Source organism: Myotis myotis, unplaced genomic scaffold, assembly GCF_014108235.1.
Source record: "Myotis myotis isolate mMyoMyo1 unplaced genomic scaffold, mMyoMyo1.p scaffold_m19_p_18, whole genome shotgun sequence".
In the NCBI taxonomy this organism is placed as follows: domain Eukaryota; kingdom Metazoa; phylum Chordata; class Mammalia; order Chiroptera; family Vespertilionidae; genus Myotis; species Myotis myotis.
In genome coordinates this window covers 15,752,758-15,772,543 of record NW_023416322.1, presented here as the reverse complement: position 1 = coordinate 15,772,543, position 19,786 = coordinate 15,752,758, and the positions used below count along the sequence as shown (strand labels likewise).

The 19,786-nt window shown below is 43.1% G+C and overlaps 1 protein-coding gene and 1 long non-coding RNA gene across 12 annotated transcripts in view; one reads left to right on the top strand and one right to left on the bottom strand.

Annotated features, from left to right (window-relative positions):
* The window catches only part of PTPN14 (protein tyrosine phosphatase non-receptor type 14), a 149,699-nt gene that overhangs the window by 29,876 nt on the left and 100,037 nt on the right, over positions 1-19,786 (top strand). For 2 of the 10 annotated variants that reach the window (XM_036342259.1, XM_036342262.1), the window contains one exon: positions 14,538-14,638. The exons of 4 other annotated variants lie outside the window; for them this stretch is intronic. The gene's annotated coding sequence lies outside the window, so the exon portion shown is untranslated. Of the gene's footprint in view, positions 1-14,537; positions 14,639-18,761; positions 18,902-18,928; positions 19,087-19,193; positions 19,785-19,786 lie in introns of those variants that run through there. 4 more of the 10 variants (XM_036342265.1, XM_036342268.1, XM_036342257.1 and 1 more) reach the window with 4 other exon arrangements.
* On the bottom strand, positions 2,385-18,685 carry LOC118672676. Of its 2 annotated transcripts, XR_004973172.1 has the most exons (4): positions 18,477-18,685; positions 18,044-18,327; positions 8,804-8,952; positions 6,544-6,845 (listed from the first exon to the last, which is right to left on the bottom strand). It is a non-coding gene; the product is annotated as an uncharacterized LOC118672676 (long non-coding RNA). The 2 variants fall into 2 exon arrangements; XR_004973173.1 differs by lacking the exons at positions 6,544-6,845; positions 8,804-8,952 and adding an exon at positions 2,385-2,567 and having other exon boundaries at positions 18,477-18,675.

Genomic DNA, 19,786 nt, shown 5'->3' with positions numbered 1-19,786 from the left:
AAACTGCAACTCTAAACCTGCTAAACACTGATTTTTCCTCCTACCAGCCCCTGGCAACCACCGTTCTGTTCCTGTGAATTTGACATAAGTGGAATCATACAGTGTTTGCCTTTTTGTGACTGGCTTATTTCACTTAACATACTGCCCCAAGGTTCCTCTATGTTGTAGCATTGTCAGAACTTCCTTCCTTCATAAGGCTGAATCATATTCCATGGTAAGTATAGACCGAATTTTGTTGATCCATTCATCCGTCAGTGGACCACTTGGGTTGCTTTTACCTCTTGGCTCATGGGAATAGTGCTGCTGTGAACATGGTGCCCAAAAATCTCTTTGAGATCCTGCTTTCAATTCTTTTGGAAAAATACCCAGAAGTGGGATTGCTGAATCATATGGCAGCTCTTTTTGTAATTGTTTTGGGAACCTCCATACCGTTTTCCATAGCAACTGTATCGTTTACATTCTCATCAACAGTGTATAAGACTCCCAATTCTCCACATTCTTGCCAAACTCCCCCCCCCCCCCGCTTTTTTTTCTAATGCTAGCTATCCTAATGGCTGTGGGGGTGGTATATCATTGTGGTTTTGGTGGTGATTTCTCCAGTGACGGGTGATGTTGAGCATCTTTTCATGTGCTTCTTAAGGCCATTGTTTTGTGTTTTACTATTCAGTAGCTATAAATCTGGGAGCTTTCAAGAGTTGTAAGAATGTATTTCCTAGTATTGCCTTGGGGTAACATGGGAGAATATTCCTGCACAGAGACACAAGAGCTTACCTACCCAGCCTAACTCGAGGATCCATCGAAGAAACCAGACTCTAAAGTGAGAACCCTTGCTTCTGGCTTTCACTGCTTGGAGAACGTAGCCGAGGACCTGCTGTGTCCTGGCCCATGTTTGGACCTCCCCACGAAGAGTGCAAGCAGACTGGGAGGGTCTCTTGCTGTTTGTCCCATGTGGAGGGGCCACTTTTCATCCTGAGAGCACTGTGCTGTGGACTGTGATTAAGCTTTCGGAGGGGAGACGGTGGAGGGCGAGGGAGGCGAAGAAGGAAAAGTTGAAGTGACTGAGCTTTTCCCCAGAATGCTGAACCATCTCATAGTGGCAGAGTTTAGTGTGCGTGGGAAGGATTGATAAGCTAACGTTAGCCATATAAGAAAAGTAAATGATCCTTTTCCCCTACTATGTTATTAGATAATCCCCCTACTATGTTATTAGATAATAAACCTACTATGTTATTAGATAATCCCCCTACTATGTTATTAGATAATCAATCTACCATATTATTAGATAATCCTCCTACAATGTTATTAGATAACTAGAGGCCCAGTGCATGAAATTCGTGCACGGGTAGGGTCCCTAGCATCTGCCGGCTGCCAGCTGGGGTCTCCCTTCTCCCGGCTGCCTGCTGCCACCGGTTGGGGCAGGGCCGGCTGGGGGTGGGGGGCATGAGCTGTTGGCTGGCTGGCACCGCCCCCTGGTCAGACTCCTGGTCAAACTTCCAGTTGAGGGGACAATTTGCATATTCGGCTCTTATTATATAGGATACTGACTGGAACAAAAGAAAGTCAGTTGAATCAGTCTGGTGACAATACGGGTAATGTCTAAAACCTGCAGATCCTGGAGAAGAGTAAATTTAACTCAGTGACAGCTAATGAGTAGTTTTAGGGTTAAAAAGTGTTATACCCACCTGTTGAAAATTTCATTCTAGAATTTAATATTCTAGGGTGCACCCCTGTGGACTCAGGATTCATTGAAAAAAGGTACCCATGTTGGGGTCTTGCCCTCCTGATGTCCTTTTCTGATAGCGCATTCATGGGGGTAACCTCAGCTGCAGTCTTAGAAACAAGGCATTCCTGCCTTTTCCAGGTCTGGGAAGGACTCCCCTGGGCTATTGTTAGCCAGCCGGTTAATGGTTAACTCCTACAACACGCCAGACATAACACCTAATCTTTTGATGAGACCTACTGCTCAGAATGAATAATGGTTAACCATTCCTTACCTCTGACTAAGACCATATACCTTCCAGAGTTTGTTCTCTTAAATAGCTGACACTGTGAAGGACTTTTTTTTTTCTTTTGCAAATAACATTTACATAGCACAGACGTTTTATGACTCATTCCTTGCAAAGGAGCAGGTGGTGTCCCTGAATAGTTTGCCACCTTATAGGGACTAGTAGAATAGTTCTACCAATTTTTCATTTAACTCTCTCCCAGCTGTCTGGTGAGAGACCAGCCAATATGAAATAGTCTTTTCCTCAGTGCAAATATGAAAAGACAAATAGTGCTCTTGTTAGCAGAAGAGTCTTTTTAAATTAAAAAAAAAAATGGATTGATTGATTTAGATAGAGAGGAAGGGAGGAGAGAGAGAGACAGATTTGTTGTTCCACCTATTTATGCATTCATTGGTTGATTCTTACATGTGCCCTGACCGGGGATTGAACCCGAAACCTTGGCCATATCAGGTGATGCTCTAACCAACTGAGCCACACTGGCCAGGGCAGAAGAGTCTTGTTAAAAGTCTGCTGTGCTGCATGTGACTGAGATTTTCTTCTTTATGGGAACACTCATCCGGGCTGGAAAAAGATAAAAAAAAATCAAATCAAACAAAGGAAGCAAAGAAAGATATGAGTCTCCTTCCCCTCCCAGGGGCTGCTTCGAGCCGGGGCATTGCCAGTGACCTGGTGGCAGTCTCAGAGGACTCAGCCACCTCACTGCGGCCTACTGAGCTGGTAGAATGCCACAGCCCTGCAGGTGCAGCTTCAGGCTCACCACTGTTATGTCCAACCGAAGGCTATAGAAATAGCCTTTATGTCATTAAAAAAAAAAAAAAAAAAGAAGAAGAAGCTTGGCTGAAAATTAGTGTTTGCAGTTCTGAGACGTGTGTCCCTAATGGCTTTAATGATTTCACACGCGTTATCAGGGTCCCCGCTTCCTTCCTTGGTAATCCATGGACACAGTTGTTCTTGGTTTCCTTTCTCCATAGGAATCTGTCTGTTGTCGGCGGAGGATGGCTGGCTGGCTGGTACAGCCAGTGTCTGAACTGACAGTTGGATCTGGGTTGGAGCATTTCTTGCTTATTACAACCTCTTAAGTTAAAAACAAACAAACAAACAAACAAAAAAGACTGGGCTTTTTTTTTTTTTTTTTTGTAGTGAAGGTTTTCCAGAAAGTTCCGAGGGCTGGCTGCGTCTCCCATTCAGGCTTTGGCTCCGTGCATGTGGCTGGCATCCTCACCTCTCCTCAGACACTGCCTTTGGCAAGGGGCCAGGCATTTCTTAACAGCCGCAGTGCACATTTCTGTCTTTATCTTATTTGACTTTCCTGTGGAATGTGACATTGACCGTGGCCTCCTCCTGGAAGCGTTGCCTTCTTGGGCGCCCCCTGATGATCCTCCTCCTCCCCTGGGTGTTCCCCTTCACTGTCCTCTGAGGGTGCTCCTCCACTGTTGGATGCAGGTGTGGTCTAGCGTCTGATTCCATGCCTTCCTGACCCTTTTCTCAGGGGCGTTCATCTGTAACTCAGACCCCTCTCTCTTCAGGGCCCCCACATTCCAGCTGCCTACTGGGTTTTCCATGCAACGGACCGCAAATATCTTAAACTCAGAGTGCCACAAACAGAATTCATTTGATTTCTTCTCAGACCAGTCCCTGTTCCTATATTCCCTGCCTTGGTGACTGTGTCACCTCCTATCGAGTTAAAGAAAGGACTTGAGGCAACCAAATAAACGTCTCATTCTTCCTCACTTTTCTTATCCCATAAGCACCAAGCCCGTTTCCTTACTATAAGGTGGCTGCTTTTCCCCCAATCCAAGCCAATCCCACGGTCCTTCAGAGTCAGTATCACCTTACCTCCTGCAGGAGGAATTCTGTCCTAGCCCCTCGGCCTGGGGTTTAGTACGTCCTGTTTACCTGTTGATCCAAACTTGATCGAGTTTAGCTGTGGCCCAGGTCATGGCGTAGTTTCCCCAGGGCTAGCAGAGTGGGACCTTGGAGATGTGTAATTTGCTGGAAGTGCCTGAGTACTATTCTATGGCTGGTGGGTGTGCTGCCCTTTTCATGCAGAGATGGGGCTGGGGCATCAGCTGTGGGCTTCCTGGCCCCGAAAGCCATTTCTGTCATTTGTTTTGAGTTGGATGTGTCATATGGGAAGGTGATAGAGGGCAGGAGGCAGTTTTGGCACAGCGGGAAGAACATTGATTTCCAGAACTCTACTCTAAGGACTAGGGAAGAATAATGCAGGAGAAGCACCTAGTAAGAGCTGGTTCTCAATAATGATATATTTGGGGCAACCACCCAGGGGCTGGGCTAGGTGCTTGGATGGAACAGGGACCAAAAGGTTCAGTGGCATTTGGCTGTGGTGACAGTCCTCGCCTATTCTCTGACTCCCTGGTGCAGTGTGAAGGCCGGTCTTCTCAGAGGTGGTGCTCAGCTTTTGTTCCGTAATGTAAGTTGGGAGACTTTTCTTTAGTCTTAAGTGGACTTTCCCATTTTTGTGACTAGTGGGGAAGCGTCGGGAAATGGTGACATCATTGGCAGCATTGTAATGGCCAAGTCCTAGTTCCACAGTTTGGAGAAGGTACCTGAGTGTCCTTTTTCTCATACACCCTCATAACCAGAAAACTCTGTGTATAAAATGGTTCGAGTCCCGGGATCCACCAGTTGCTCTAGGCTTGTCCTTACTGTGGAAGCTCAGAGGCTCACCTGTGAGATAACATAAGTAAATAGACATAAGGCCTAACCGCCCCTGGCCAGGTAGCTTGGCTGGTTAGAGCATCAGCCCCATGCGCCCAAGTTGCGGGTTTGATCTCTGGTCAGGGCACATCACACATACAAGAATCGACCAATGAATGCACAAATAGGTGGAACAACAAATTGATGTTTCTGTCTCTCTCTCTCAAATGAATGCACAAAATTTTTTAAAAAGCTTATTAGAGTAGGTGAAGTCATATATGCTTGCTGCTGGACAGGTAGAAATATTTCCTATGCAGATAAAAGAAAAACGACTCCTAAATTATTGCTGATGTTAGTCTGTGCTCTTCTGCAGCTAAATATGTCACATGATTTTCTCTAATTGCCCCCAGGGGTTGTTTATAGGCTAGCATTACCCTAGTAGGGTTATGAGAGCACACGGTAAAAGTGCTGCACTTTGCTCTGAGCAAGGGAAAAACGAGCCCCCAGAGAGCTGGTGGGAATGGAACTGCCCTGAATGGAGATTTGAAGTGAAAATTGACCACTCATTGTGATTTCTCTGTTTTTTAAACCCTGTTTTTAAAGTTTGTCTTGTCCTGCAAATACACACCTGCACATTGGAGGTAGGAATGGAAGAAGGGCCGCTGATGACAAGGGCATGGCTGTGTTTGAATGGTTCTCTGTCCTGATTACTGAGCTGGGTCCAGGTGCCATGCCTGGAATGTCTGTCCGTGTCTTTCCCACCCCAGCCCCAACACAGCATGTGTTTAGGCAGATTATATGTCATTGGAGATTATTTTGAGGATTTAATGAGTAGGACTCAGAATAAATGTTTGTCCTAGTAAACACTTGTCTTGCCATTTTATTGCTAATTTTTTATTGTTTACTTTTTAACAGAATTGTATTTCAGTTTTACTTGGAATGGTATGTTTCTCCAAGTGTAAACTAATATTATGATTTTCATAACTTGGGTTTAAAACTCAAGATTCTCCCCATTGGATGTTGTCTTTTTGATTGGATTTTTTTTTTTTTTTTGAGATGCTTTTGTGTACTTCTGTAGGGTTAAGCTGCTAATGTATATATCATCAGTAATCTAGACTAATAGTTTTTTTAAATTAGAAATTTGAGCAACGGATTTAATTATCTTATAATCTTTAAAAACTTGGAGGGAAATCTGGTTACATCCTATGCAAATAATTGATATGAGCTGAATGTTTATCCACCAGGTTTTAATGTCTAGGAACTTGATGGCATCTACATAGCAGGCTGGATGGATGGCTGAGTCTCACCACTTCTATTTCATTTATGTTTTTCATATATATTTTCTGTTATTATTATTATTTTAAATGTTTTTATTGATTTCATACGAAGGGAGAGGGAGAGAGAGAGAGAGATAGAAATGTCAATGATGAGAGAGAATCATCGATCGACACCATGGACAACATCAGTATATATTATTTCTTGGGAGGACATTCTGCAGAGAACTTTCATTCTTGGGCACATCCTCATTGATGTCTTAGAATCTCTATATATAAAAGCCTAAGTGACCAGTTGACCGTTTGACTGTTTGACCAGTAACTATGACATGCACTGACCACCAGGGGACAGACGCTCAATGTGCAGGCATGGAAACAAGAAAGAGACTGATGAATCTCAGAGGGAAGGAGGGCAGGGGAAAGGTGGGAAGAGATTAACCAAAGATCTTATATGCATATTAGGGACCTGGGTGCATGGATTTGTGTACCTGGGTTCCCTTGGCCTGGCCTGGGGGGATCAGGCCAAAACTGTCCCAGTGCATGGATTTGTGCACCGGTGGTGTCCTTCGTCCTGGCCTGTGGGGAACAGGCCCAAACCAGCTCTCCAACATCCCCCGAGGGGTCCTGGATTGCGAGAGGGTGCAGGTCAGGCCGAGGGACCCCATCGGTGCATGAATCCGTGCACCGGGCCTATAGTTAAATATAAAGCCCAAATGGCATCCAGTGGAATTGTGACTCATGGCCTGAAATGCCACACAGGAGTTGCTGCCAGAAACACTTGCAGGGAGATCCAGTTGCCCTTTCGCCTCCTCAGGTGGCTGGTCCAGATGTGTCGCCAGGAGCAAGAGTCCCTGTGGGAAATGTAGTGGCTTTTGAAGTTGAGTTTCATGTGACCTGAAGAGTGTTTCTATATTCAGGGACATCAAACAAAGCTGAGTATTATTTTCTTTTTTAGGAGTTGTCTCATAGGCATTTTTAGAAAATTTATACTTAAATTAGAAATAATATAACAACTTTACAGATTAACATTAAAAAAATTACGGTTACTTGAACTTTGGCAAACTTTCTGAGTTCACGTAAATGGATAATTTTTCTCTGTAAAATGCTGGCTTTGAAGTTTTATTTGAGGGCAGAGATAAAACGTATTAAACTTAAACTTCTAAGTTAAATTAATTTTTGCTTGAGTAGGTGAAAGATGAATATAATGCAGAATTTTTTAAATATTTTTTTATTGATTTTTTACAGAGAGGAAGGGAGAGGGATAGAGAGTTAGAAACATGGATGAGAGAGAAGCATCGTTCAGCTGCCTCCTGCACACTCCCCACTGGGGACGCACCCGCAACCAAGGCACATGCCCTTGACCAGAATCGAACCTGGGACCCTTCAGTCCCCAGGTCAACGCTCTATCCAGTGAGCCAAACTGGCTAGGGCTATAATGCAGAATTTAAAAAGCACACAAGAGCCTGACTGGAGTGGCTTTTCCTCCAGTGCACCGAAAGATTGCTGGTTCTATTCCTGGTTGGGGCACATGCCTGGGTTGTGTCCTTGGTCCCCGGTCAGTTGGGTTGTGTGCGGAGGTCTACTGATTGATGTAACTCTATCACATCGATGCGTACCCCCCCCCCCACACACACACACATACACACTCTAAGCATGTCCTCGGTGAGGATTAAAAAAATTATGCAATGGAAAGTCTTCATTCCACCCTTGACCTCTAGTCTCAGGTCCCCTCTTCTCTAAGAATTGTAAGTAGTTTTTAAGATAGTCTTCCAGAGCTATTTTGTGTGCATACTAACATATACATCCATGCCCTCGCTTTTCCACACATCTGGTACATACACCACTCCTATTCTATGTCAGTATTGTCTCTTATCCCGGAAGCCATTTATTTCAGTGTATGAAAGGCCTCCTTATTCATTTTTTTCTTATGCGGATGTGCCATTATTGACCGTCTTCTGTGATGAGCTTTTAGGTTGTTTCTGGGTTTTGTAATTACCAATAATTTTTTTTCACACATGTAAGAGTGTTAAAATAAATTTCTAGAAGTAGAATTGCTAGGTTAAAGGCTTCTGCCCTTGTAATTTTAATAGATATTGCCAAATGCTTGCCATGGAAGTTATACCACCAGCAGTGTATTGGGGGACCTGGTAGACTGTTGACTTTTAAGTTTTTCTCTTGGGGGTGGGAATTAGAGAATTTGAAAATATTCAGGTAATTTGAAAATATATATATTTAAATACATAATGTATGCATATTTAAATACACTTTGATCTGTATTTCATTATTGTGTAGTCACAATACCGTCTTTCTTTGGAAGCCAGATGTTTAAGTGGCTAGATGTTTACGCTAGGTGTTTACAACATTGAGTTATCTATCAGATTGTGAAAAGATGAACAAGGAGATAATTTGAGGAGCTTTTGGATTCATGTCCTCACTTTCTGTCTATGCTTCTCAAAATTCTTTAAGATTCAGCTGAGTGTTGCCTTCTTCCATGGAACCTATAATTAGTCTAGCTCTTGTTGGCCTGGGACAGCATTTACACCCTGTACTCAGTTCCATGCTTTCATTAAAAGGAATCTATATCATGTTTATGAGCCATGTCGGGAGACCAGATGTTAGGAGCAGCTTTAACTCGTCGCTTTGCCCTTTAATTTTTTTCTCTAGTTCTTGGGACAGAAACAATAACATTCAATAAATGCTATTTTCTCAAGTTTTTAAAAGCCCTCTCAAGTGCTTTATTATAACAGTTTAAGCATAAATCTTAATATTTTTCAGAGTAGGAAAGTAATAATGACCATTGTAGAAAATGTAAAACATATAGAAAATTTTATATAGCAACAAAGTAAACATCACCCAGAATTTTACCTTCCAGAGATCATCACCCCATCAATTCTTTTGTCCTTTTCTGTGCGTGTGTTTAATTAAATTGGAAACAACATGCCGATGCAGTTTTATATTCTCCTTGTCACCCTGCCAACAGTTGACAGTTTGAGTACGTCCTCCCAGAGCTTTTTCTATGCACATAATACATAATGTGAAATGTAAAGAAAGTTTTAGAACATAAATTAGAAACGAAATCACACTAAGCATAATGCTGCACCTGCTTTTGCCACTCAGAGCTGTAGTCAGCTCCTCGTGTGTATGTACAGAGTCTACTTCTTTTAAACGTATGTACCATGACCCATACAACACATCATCTCCGTTGTATGCATTTTTCCCTATTATAATTAATGCTGAGGTGAACCTCTTTTTACATAGATACATGTCGAATTTTGGATAGGTTCCTAGAAGTGGCATTACTACAACTGTGTTGAAAGGTCATGCATGCCTAAGTTTTTACTGAGGGTAATGTCAAATTTCCCCTTAAAAATGTCCTATTGGTGTATATTCCAGCAAGTAACACTGTGATATTTTCATCAGCACTGGAATGATCAGTCTTTTATTTATTTATTTATTTTCAATTCAAGAGAGAAAAAAGTTGCCTCTTATGCATGTATAATTTACATTTTACTGATAGTGAGGTTGGGTATCTTTTTTAAATTTTTAAAATATATTTAATTTTTTTACAGAGAGGAAGGAAGGGGGATAGAGAGTTAAAAACATTGATGAGAGAGAAACATCCATCAGCTGCCTCCTGCACACCCCCTACTGGGGATCGATCCCGCAACCAAGGTACATGCCCTTGGCCGGAATCGAACCTGGGACCCTTCAGTCTACAGGCCAACGCTCTATCCACCGAGCCAAACTGGTTAGGGCGAGGTTCAGTATCTCCATATGCTTTTTAATCCGATGTCTTTTAGCTATAAAGTGTCTGGTCTTTTTTTTTTTTTTAAGTTTCTTATTGGATTTTTATGATCCTGAATTTTTTGTCTATTGCAAGTATATTGCAAGTATTTTTTCTCAGGTCATTGTCTTATAATCCACTTTACATTGTCTTTAGCCATGGAAGCATTTAAAATTATGTAATAAAATCTGATAATATTTAGGAGAGACTTACATACCTTCACATTAATAATATATATATATATTTTTTTAATTAAATCTTTATTGTTCAGATTATTACTTTTGTTCCTCTCTTTTTCCCCCCCATAACTCCCCTCCTCCCAGCTCCCGCCCCACCCTCCGCCCTCACTCCCCACCCACTGTCCTCTTCCATAGGTGCACGATTTTTGTCCAGTCTCTTCCCGCATCTCCCACACCCCTTTCCCCCCCAAGAATAGTCAGTCCATTCCCTTTCTATGTCCCTGATTCTATTATGATCACCAGATTATTTATTCACTTGATTCTTAGATTCACTTGTTGATAGATGCATATTTGTTGTTCATAATTTGTATCTTTACCTTTTTTTCTTCTTCTTCCTCTTCTTAAAGGATACCTTTCAGCATTTCATATAATACTGGTTTGGTGGTGATGAACTCCTTTAGCTTTTCCTTATCTGTGAAGCTCTTTATCTGACCTTCCGTTCTGAATGATAGCTTTGCTGGATAAAGTAATCTTGGTTGTAGGTTCTTGGTATTCATCACTTTGAATATTTCTTGCCATTCCCTTCTGGCCTGCAAAGTTTCTGTTGAGAAATCAGCTGACAGTCGTATGGGTATTCCCTTGTAGGTAACTGGGTTTCTTTCTCTTGCTGCTTTTAAGATTCTCTCTTTGTCTTTTGCTCTTGGCATTTTAATTATGATGTGTCTTGGTGTGGTCCTCTTTGGATTCCTTTTGTTTGGGGTTCTCTGCGCTTCCTGGACCTGTAGGTCTATTTCTTTCACCAGGTGGGGGAAGTTTTCTGTCATTATTTCTTTAAATAGGTTTTCAATATCTTGCTCTCTCTCATCCTCTGGCACCCCTATAATTCTGATGTTGGTGCGCTTGAAGCTGTCCCAGAGGCTCCTTACACTATCTTCATATTTTCGGATTCTTTTTTCATTTTGCTTTTCCAGTTGGGTGTTTTTTGCTTCTTCGCATTTCGAATCTTTGACTTGATTCTTGCGCTCCTCTGGTCTGCTGTTGGGTGTCTGTATAATATTCTTTATTTCAGTCAGTGTATGCTTAATTTCTAGTTGGTTCTTTATCACAACATCGAGGGTCTCATTAGATTTCTTGAGGATCTCACTACATTTATCGGCGGTCTCACCAGTCTTTTCGAGGGCCTTACTAAGTTTATCGGCAGCTTCTAGACAGTTCTTAAGAGACCTTAAAAGTGTGATTCTGAACTCAATATCCTCCATTGACAGTTTTGTCCTGTTTCTTTGTCTCCGCATTTTTTATGCTTTCTTGGTGCACCCCCTAGTGGTCTTTGTCCGCAGTCTTGTTGCCTTTAAGCCTTGATTGATGTCGGCAATACCGGGGTGATTTGACCTCCAGGCTAACTGCAATATATTTTCTTCTGGCACTTTTGTAATTTTGTTTTCTTACATTTAGACTGAGCTAGATTGATAGAATGATTGACTTCTATTCTTCCTTTTGCCCTGTAGTTTGATCATGAAGATTGGTATACTTTTGTATAGTATTTTTATGACTTACCAAAGCAGCTTCATATAACAATAGATCAAATTAAAACTGAATGATGGAAGTATATATGTTACAGATGAATATTTTTTGGTGATTTTCAAATTTCCCTTCAGCTTTCATTTAGTTTGGCTTTTCAAATTGTGTTCCCTGGTCACTTTAGGCATCTCAAGACTTGGGACTAGGGGAGTGGTCGGCAAACTGTAGCTCACGAGCCACATGCGACTCTTTGGCCCCTTGAGTGTGGCTCTTCCTAAGCCTTAGGAGTACCCTAATTAAGTTAATAACGATGTACCTACCTATATAGTTTAAGTTTAAAAAATTTGGCTCTCAAAAGAAATTTCAATCACTGTACTGTTGATATTTGCCTCTGTTGACTAATGAGTTTGCCGACCACTGGAGTAGGGTGTCCTGGAGGATGTACAACTCAGTTCTGCTTTTACTGGAATGTTGCATTTGAAAATGAAGGTGTTTCTTTCAAAAAGAACCAGAAAACCAATGATTTGAAGTTTGGGGAGCTGGGTAGGGTTTCCCCGGGGGACTCCAGTGTGTTGGTGTGGGTCATGTGTTGTGGTCAGTGTGCTTTGGAGCTAGAATTCCTTGCCTTGAGGACCTGGGCAGAGCTCCCTGGGCAGGGCTAGGCTAGGCCTCGCTCTGTTTCCAGCCCTATCCTGTTACAGTTAAAGTATGTTCCGCAGTTTGACCTTCCGCTCTAGAACACTTTGCACACTATTATTCCCCATTTCCTCCTGGATACCTTTCTCATCTGTACACTGGGATCTCGTTAGGCAGAAGCAATAAATACTTCAGAGCATAAATATTTTTGTTAAGAGCTGAAGCACATTTCTAAATCCGTGAACACAAGTGAAATGGAAAATTACTGAGTACATTACAAACTCAGACCCAAGAATGCCAGGGGAGTTTTATTTTTATGCTTAGAAAAGAAACATGAAGTGTTGTTTATCTGTGGGTGTGAAAAATATATTAAAATAGCATATCATAACTATATTCAAACAGAGTTTTTCTTGCCCTGTCTTAATTTGATAACTTCAGTCTTGTCCTAGTACATTTCTCTTGGAGTGGATTAATGCCACATTATTTATTATTTGGACTCCATTGAGTTACTGCAGATTTTTTGACTGTTTAATTCTTATTCCTCACCTTAATGGAATAGCTGATCCTTGGACAATGTAGGCGTTAGACCTCCCCCCTCCCTCAAATCCTGCACAGTCAAAATGCGCATAAAACTTTTGACTCAGTTGCATAACACACATTTGTATGTAATATATACTGTATTCTTACAGTAAAGTAAGGTAGAGAAAAGAAAATGTTATTAAGAAAACCATAAGGAAGAGAAAACAGTACAGTTCTGTCAACTGTATTTCATTGTTTCTCAGAAGGTACTAAATAAGTTTTGGTGCTTAGTATCGTCCCTCTTTGGGCTGAGGCTAAGAAGAGAGGCTGCATCTTGCCACCCAGGCTGGTCCTGATTTTCAGACAGTTGCTGCTTCACCCACAGTAGTGACCTCCAAGACCTGTTTAGTTTCATGAGTCGGACGAGAGGAATTCCAGGTCTTGCAGGCATCTCCTTCCTTTAACTTCACTCGTGGGGAACATGACACATGGTCAGCGTTGCTAATTATACTTGAAGGAGCAGAATCACCTTCCTTCATTCCCTCTCTTCCACCCACTCGTGTAGAGGTGACTCTTGGCCTTAGCAATGTCACGAGAGGCCACACGTCCTATAGACTCTCGGGAGGAGAGGCCACAGTGCAGCTTGCGCTCACTTCTGTGCTTCCCCATGAAAATATAAAAGATGCAAAAGCATATTGTTTATTTCTGGGATTGATTATTCTTTTAAGGAATCTTTTAAATTTCAGCTTTATTGAGGTATAACTATTGTAAGATATTTAAAGTGTCCACCGTGGTGATTTGATATGAATATAGTGAAATGATTTCCCCCTTCTATGTAATGAACACATCATCACCTGCCACATTTATCTGGTATTTCTTATTCTGTTGGCTTCGTGGTGCCCTGTGTGTTGTGGCAGCCTCTTGACTCCTGGGAGGGGCATGAAGCCCATTTATAAGAGCTCAGAATAAAAATCACAAAACACAAGTGCTCAAGAATGTTAGCTAAATGGTGACGGTGGTGGTGGTGGTGAGAGATAAGGACTAAAGCTCATTTATACCCCATCTTCCTCGCCACCATCCTGCCAGTATAATTAGCTGCACTAACACCCTGGTCAGTGTTCACCTTTTCATTTGCTTGGTTTTCTTAATAAACATCTGACTAAGTGCTCCCACACACTTCCTACTGCTTTATGAAACTCCTGCCCAACTTTCCACGAGATCCAATCTCATTCGATAATTTCACCCCCTTCCCTTTCTTTCTCCCCTCTGGAGCCCCCCAGCTTCCGCTTAGGTAAGCACTGGCACAGGTAACACTTCTAATAAAGACTTTTAAACCATTGCCCTGCTTTTAGGTCCTTCCCTCCTCGCAGCCTCCACACTTTGCAAAACCAAACCACCTCCTCACCTCACCAAACAGAGCAGAACACCTGGTACCTGTGCCTCTCAGGTTGAACTTCCAGAGGCTTACCTGTCACTTAGCTCGCGCGCCCAGCTTTTCCTTCTGTATTTATATATTTTGATGCGGGGTTCCTGAAATCCCCTGGTTTCGTCACGCGTGGGGCTTTTAGCATTTGTGTTTTATTCCCCTCCTCAGTTGGAAATGATTTTTCATCTGGGAAAAGGTGAAAACTTCATTATTTTGTGGCTCACATCCAGCAGTCTCCCAGCCTCTAGCTCCAAATTTCTAATTATCGGCTGGGCTAAAGTCACCAGACAGGGTGAGGACGTAAGCCTAGATATTCCAGACCCATTTTGTATGTATTTGCCCTTTGTCCTGGTCTTTGTTATTGTCTGATACAAACCAGAGTGGGCTCAGGTTTTCTCCTGGTGTCTTCCTCGAGTGAGAGTTTTCCTTCCAGTGGAGATTTTATGGGAAAGTCCAGGTCGTGAGCTCTGTGTTTTCTGGTGAATAATAAGCCCATCTTAATGAGGTAGGTTGTAAAGATAACTTGTCTCATTCTAGTTCTGCAGCTAAAGGAACACAAGGCGAGGTGAGAGTTCCTGGGAACCACAGAGAAAATGAACGGGCGTTGAATTAGGACCTCAAGAGAGAAGGCCAGAACGGTAGGGATAGTGTTATGTTGTGAGCCTTAATAAGAGCGTTAAATTTATGAGTTTGTAATGTAGAGAGGATGGGTCCCAGTGGCCCTTTCCAAGGTGAAAGACTTTAAGAATAGGTAAAATTAGCACGTGGAGATTTATATTTGGCTCTGTTGACTAATGAGTTTGCCGACCACTGCCCTATACCATAGAGCAGTGGTTCCCAACCTTTTTTTGGCCACGCCCCACCTAAGCATCTCTGAAATCCTGATGCCCCCCCCCTCGTGACATATAATTATTATTCAAAAAGCAAACTCCTAATCACATGGAGGAAGCCTAAAAGGCCATTAACATGGTCTAAACAAGCTTCCAAAGAACATGGCATCCATGAAAAGAGGAAAATAAAAGAACAAAAGGACAGTTGAAGAACTAAGGAAGAAATCACTAAGAAATTGTTATAAAAATAGTAATAATATGAAACAATATGAAAAAATAGCAAATAAAGTTTAAGAACATATACTAGAGAACTGAAATGCATAAATATGTCACAATATATATTTATATACTGTAGATGAGGCCCCTAGAACTGTATATGAGGCCCCATAAGAAATACAAAAATTCACTGTTAATAACTCATTATTGAATTGCCCCCCATTAAAAACCAAACAGCCCCCCTGCGGGGTGTGTGTGCCCCATCTTGGGAAGATAAGTAGTAATCAGAAAGACTGAAAGATATGAAACAAAGTAGTAGAATCTCAATAATGTAAACAAATTTAAAATATACCTAATTAAAAGGATGGGATAAAATATGCAAAAGTTTTAAATTGATTACCCTTGGGTGGCGACATTATGCACGATTTTTAGCTTTTCCTTTTAGTTTTCTATAATTTCCATTTATAATGAATTTATAATCAGAAAGTATTAAAGATTATTAAAATTTTTAGATGAGGTAGAAAAAGAATGATCCTTCTCACCCTAATAATTCAAAAGAATGAAAACTCAAGCAAGTTCCAGGATGTAAGCTGTTTTAATCAGTTCTAATTTGAAAATGAACGTTTGATTGCAAGTGGTTTTTTTGTTTTTTTTTTGCTTTTGCTTTTAGTCAAAGTATGATTGTATATGGTGCTGAAAGCCACGTGCTTAATGAGCCAGTATTGTAAGTACTGATATTTATGAAGGGGCCTATATGTGAATGTGCAGCTCACAGTGAAATCCCATGGTGAAGGACTGTGCTTTGGACGCAGCCTCTGCCACCTGCTAGCTTTGGGACTTTGGCCAGATCCATACAGTCTCAGTTTTCTTACCTGTAAATTGGGGTTGTGAGGATTAAATGATGTCATGTATGTAAATCACTCAGATGATTTTATAGCTGAAATGATAAGTGATAGCTGATTTAATGCTACTCCTGAAGGAAGACTTATTCCAAATTTTCTTATATAGAATATTGAGGAAAGGCAGAGATTAACTGGTTTAAAGTATTTTTTTTTTTTGGGGGGGGGTCTAACATAATATTAATACTCCAAAGATTACCTAGGGGCAAAGTAGATGTTTCTGCTTCTGCCTTCCTCCCTCTGAGGTCAGAAGTGTTCCATGCCGTTTCTCCAAGCTTGTGTAAGCACAGACACATATAGGATGACTGGTTTGGCTTTATTTTTTTGCCTTACATATTACTCTGCAACTCACCCTGGGTGTCACTCTGAACCAATAGATTCTGTTCTAACTAATTACCAATAATTACATAAGACCCTAAATAATTTTCTATGCCAGGATTTCTTTGAACATAACTCTGTTATGGATATTCAGGGTGTTTTTTGACCCTTATACATAACCATGAAGATTCGTTGCTTTTATTTCCTATGAAAGTTTCCCACAAGTGGCATTGCTGAGTCAGAGTACGTGTTAATTATAGTGCGGAGGGATTTGGGGTTACACAAGCTGTTTTAAACGTTGGTTCCTGCCCTCTTACAATCTAGTGGAAGAACAGATGATGTGCATTCTTTTCTCAGGGATTTCTTTCCTTCTTCTTCTTTTTTTTTGTTCTGTACAAAGATTTCAGTAGATAGTGATTTTTTTCCCCCCAGGGAAGTTTGAAGTCCTTAACATTCTGAAACAGGTATAAATCAAGAGAGCGGAGGAAGCCTCCTTCATTATGTTCACTGTGTAAATTGGGATCGTGAGGATTACATGATGTCATGCATGTAAATCACTCAAATGATTTTATAGCTGAAATGATAAGCGACAGCTGAGACAATGCTACTCCTGAAGGAAGACTCATTCCAAATTTTCTTATATAGAGTATTGAGGGAAGGCAGAGATTAAGTGGTTTAAAGTTTGCTGTGTTCATTAGCGATGAATTTGTCAGCAATTTTGCATGTTTAAGTTTTTCAGCTTTTAAGAGCTCAGTCCAACTTGGGAACTGAAGCACTTGACCTTTGCCCTCCTGTCCCTGCTGCTGTGCTCATACCCTACAGGGCCGCAGGCACCCCCCAGGCCTGGAGAGCCATCCCGCACGCAGCATCTTGTCTCCAGTAGCCCAGGCTTGCTCTGCCCCAGGCAGGGCAGCTGAGCAAATCTTCAGCTTGAGGTCAGCCAGGGTGACAGGAACGGTCCTAGGCTAACACAAGGGTTTTAAAACAGTGAATGTACTGCACTTGGTTGGACAGGTAATGCCATTTCTTCGTAATGTCACTCAGAGAGCTGCTTAGTACAACCTAAGATTTCCCATGTTTCCACTTAGGTAGTGTGCATGCGTGTGCGTGTGTGTGTGTCTGCTAGGCAGGGGATGGAGAGAAGAAAGGACACAGCTTTGCATGTGTACATGGGTGTTTGTAGTCTATCTACATGGAGGTGTCTGCATGTCGCATGACTGACTGTGTTTAGAGCAGTGGTTCTCAACCTTGGCTGCACATTAGAATCACCTGGGAATCTTTTTAAAATCCTGATTTCTGGGCCTCCTCCTCCGGAAATTCTGTTTCTTTGTTATGGGGTGGGGCCACAACATGAGTGACAAAGAAACAGAATTTCCGGAGGAGGAGGCCCAGAAATTAGGTTTTTAAAAAGATTCCCAGGTGATTGTAATGTGCAGCCAAGGTTGAGAACCACTGGGTTTAGGCAGCGGTTCTCAACCTGTGGGTCGCGACCCCTTTGGCGGTCGAACAACGCTTTCACAGGGGTCGCCTAAGACCATCCTGCATATCAGATATTTCCATTACGATTCATAACAGTAGCAACATTACAGTTAGGAAGTAGCAACGAAAATAATTTTATGGTTGGGGGTCACCACCACATGAGGAACTGTATTAAAGGGCCGCGGCATTAGGAAGGTTGAGAACCACTGGTTTAGAGGCTTTGTTTTCTCCCATCAGTAATTAACATTTGGTTACTTCAGTCGGGATTATGCAACTCTTTACAGCTGACACTAGTTCGTACCTGTTTTCATTCCTTCTCCCCTCTGATTCAGCGTCTTGGCTCCGGAGAAGCGATTGCCCCGGAACACTTTCGAACCCGCTTGGCTGTCCCCTGACTCACCGGAGTGGTCACATACCTGAAACCCACCGGGCACCCTGTCACGGTTCCCAGGCGGTGGGACCTGTACTTGCTTGTTTTGCACTCATGTTTTGCCTCCTTAACTTCAAAAACCCTCCGACTCTTGGTTTGTGGAAACCAGTTTTTATCCTTGTGCTACTAGCAGGCGCTCGGTTCCCTTGGATTTCCTGCAGCATTGGGTGAAATGGCACCAATAATTATAAGGGCAGTGAGAACACACGCGCGAATGGTGCCAGCACTTGGATATTCCTAACTCCTGGAATCTTCCTGACCACCCTAGTGAGTGATGGACACTGTTATCACCCCCATGTTGTACCTGCAGAAAGTGAGGTGGCCTCGGAGCCTGGTTCTACCGCTTGGAAGTGGCTCCTGTGTGGACATGACTCCCCATCTGGGTGAGGCTGGCTGGTGGAGCTCGAGGAGCCAGGGAACCAGGCGCTGTCCCCGGGAACCGAGCTCCGGACCGGCAGGCCCAGTGCCGAGACTTGGCAGAGATGCTGGCTGTTGCTTATGTTTGGAGAGGAAGTGACACAGATGAGTCCTCTCCTCCCAGAGCCCTGGACCTGTGAGGGGCGTTGAGGGAACTCAGGCCTGGGCAGGAAGGAAACGGGGGAGGGAGGTGTGGAAACTGCTGGGGAGGCCACTTGCAGCAGGCTCTCACGGGGAGAGGGGAGCCCCTCTCTCTCGGTCCCTGTGGTCCCTCGGGGCGCACATCGCAGGGGAGGGCGAAGCAAGTTAAAGGTTCGCCGCAGCGTTTCTTCTGTTTTGATGAGTGAGTCATATGACCAAGCTGGAAAGCCTCTTGGGCTTGGGCTGCCCTTGTGATCGTGTTTCTGGAATTGGTTTCTGAAGAGGTTGCGTGCGACTTGCCGGGATTCTCTCTCTGCAGCACAGACTGGTGCTGTGGAAGGAAAGCAAGCGTCCAGGTAGGAGGCATGGGGGGGGAGGGGGACGGGCAGGAGAGGGGGTGCTGAGGCAGGGGCAGGACTCTGGTTCTGTGCCAGGCCCTCTGGATAGGACATCCCAGGGCGGAAAATTGGTCACCAGCCTCAGGGTCCATGTCTGCCATATCTGCATGAAGTCCACCGCCCGTGGCGGCTGGCTCGCAGTCGTCCTAATAGAATGTGGGAGCTTGCTGTTGTCGGGTTATTCTTACATCGCCAGGTTGTAGTTTCAGCCCCCGTTTTGGATATTGTGAGCACGGTTCTTTGAGTAAGAAATGGGGTCAGATAATGTCAGTGTCTGTCTGATGAGGGGCAAGTCGTTAACCTCTGCAGCCCAGGTGCCCTCGTCTGTAAAATGGGGACATGAGGACTAATCTCAGGGCAATAGGGCTTTGGGAATACTGCTCAGCAGTGGCCCGTCTTTGAATCTGCTCTAAAAATGGAGGTGCTCATGACCGCCTTCTTGGTGTCTGACACTAGGGGATGTGTTCTGGTTCCTGGCTGAGAGCAGCTCTGGCATTCTCGGACCCGCATCACAGTGGGTGTAGACACGGATAGCAAGGAGAGCTGGAATCGGAGAGTTGCAGCTTCTGAGGTCTCAAAGGATGGAGTCCTTTGGGACAAAGCATTCCTGGCATGAAAGGCAGAGAAGGCTCATTTGAGAAGTCAGCCAGACTCAGGT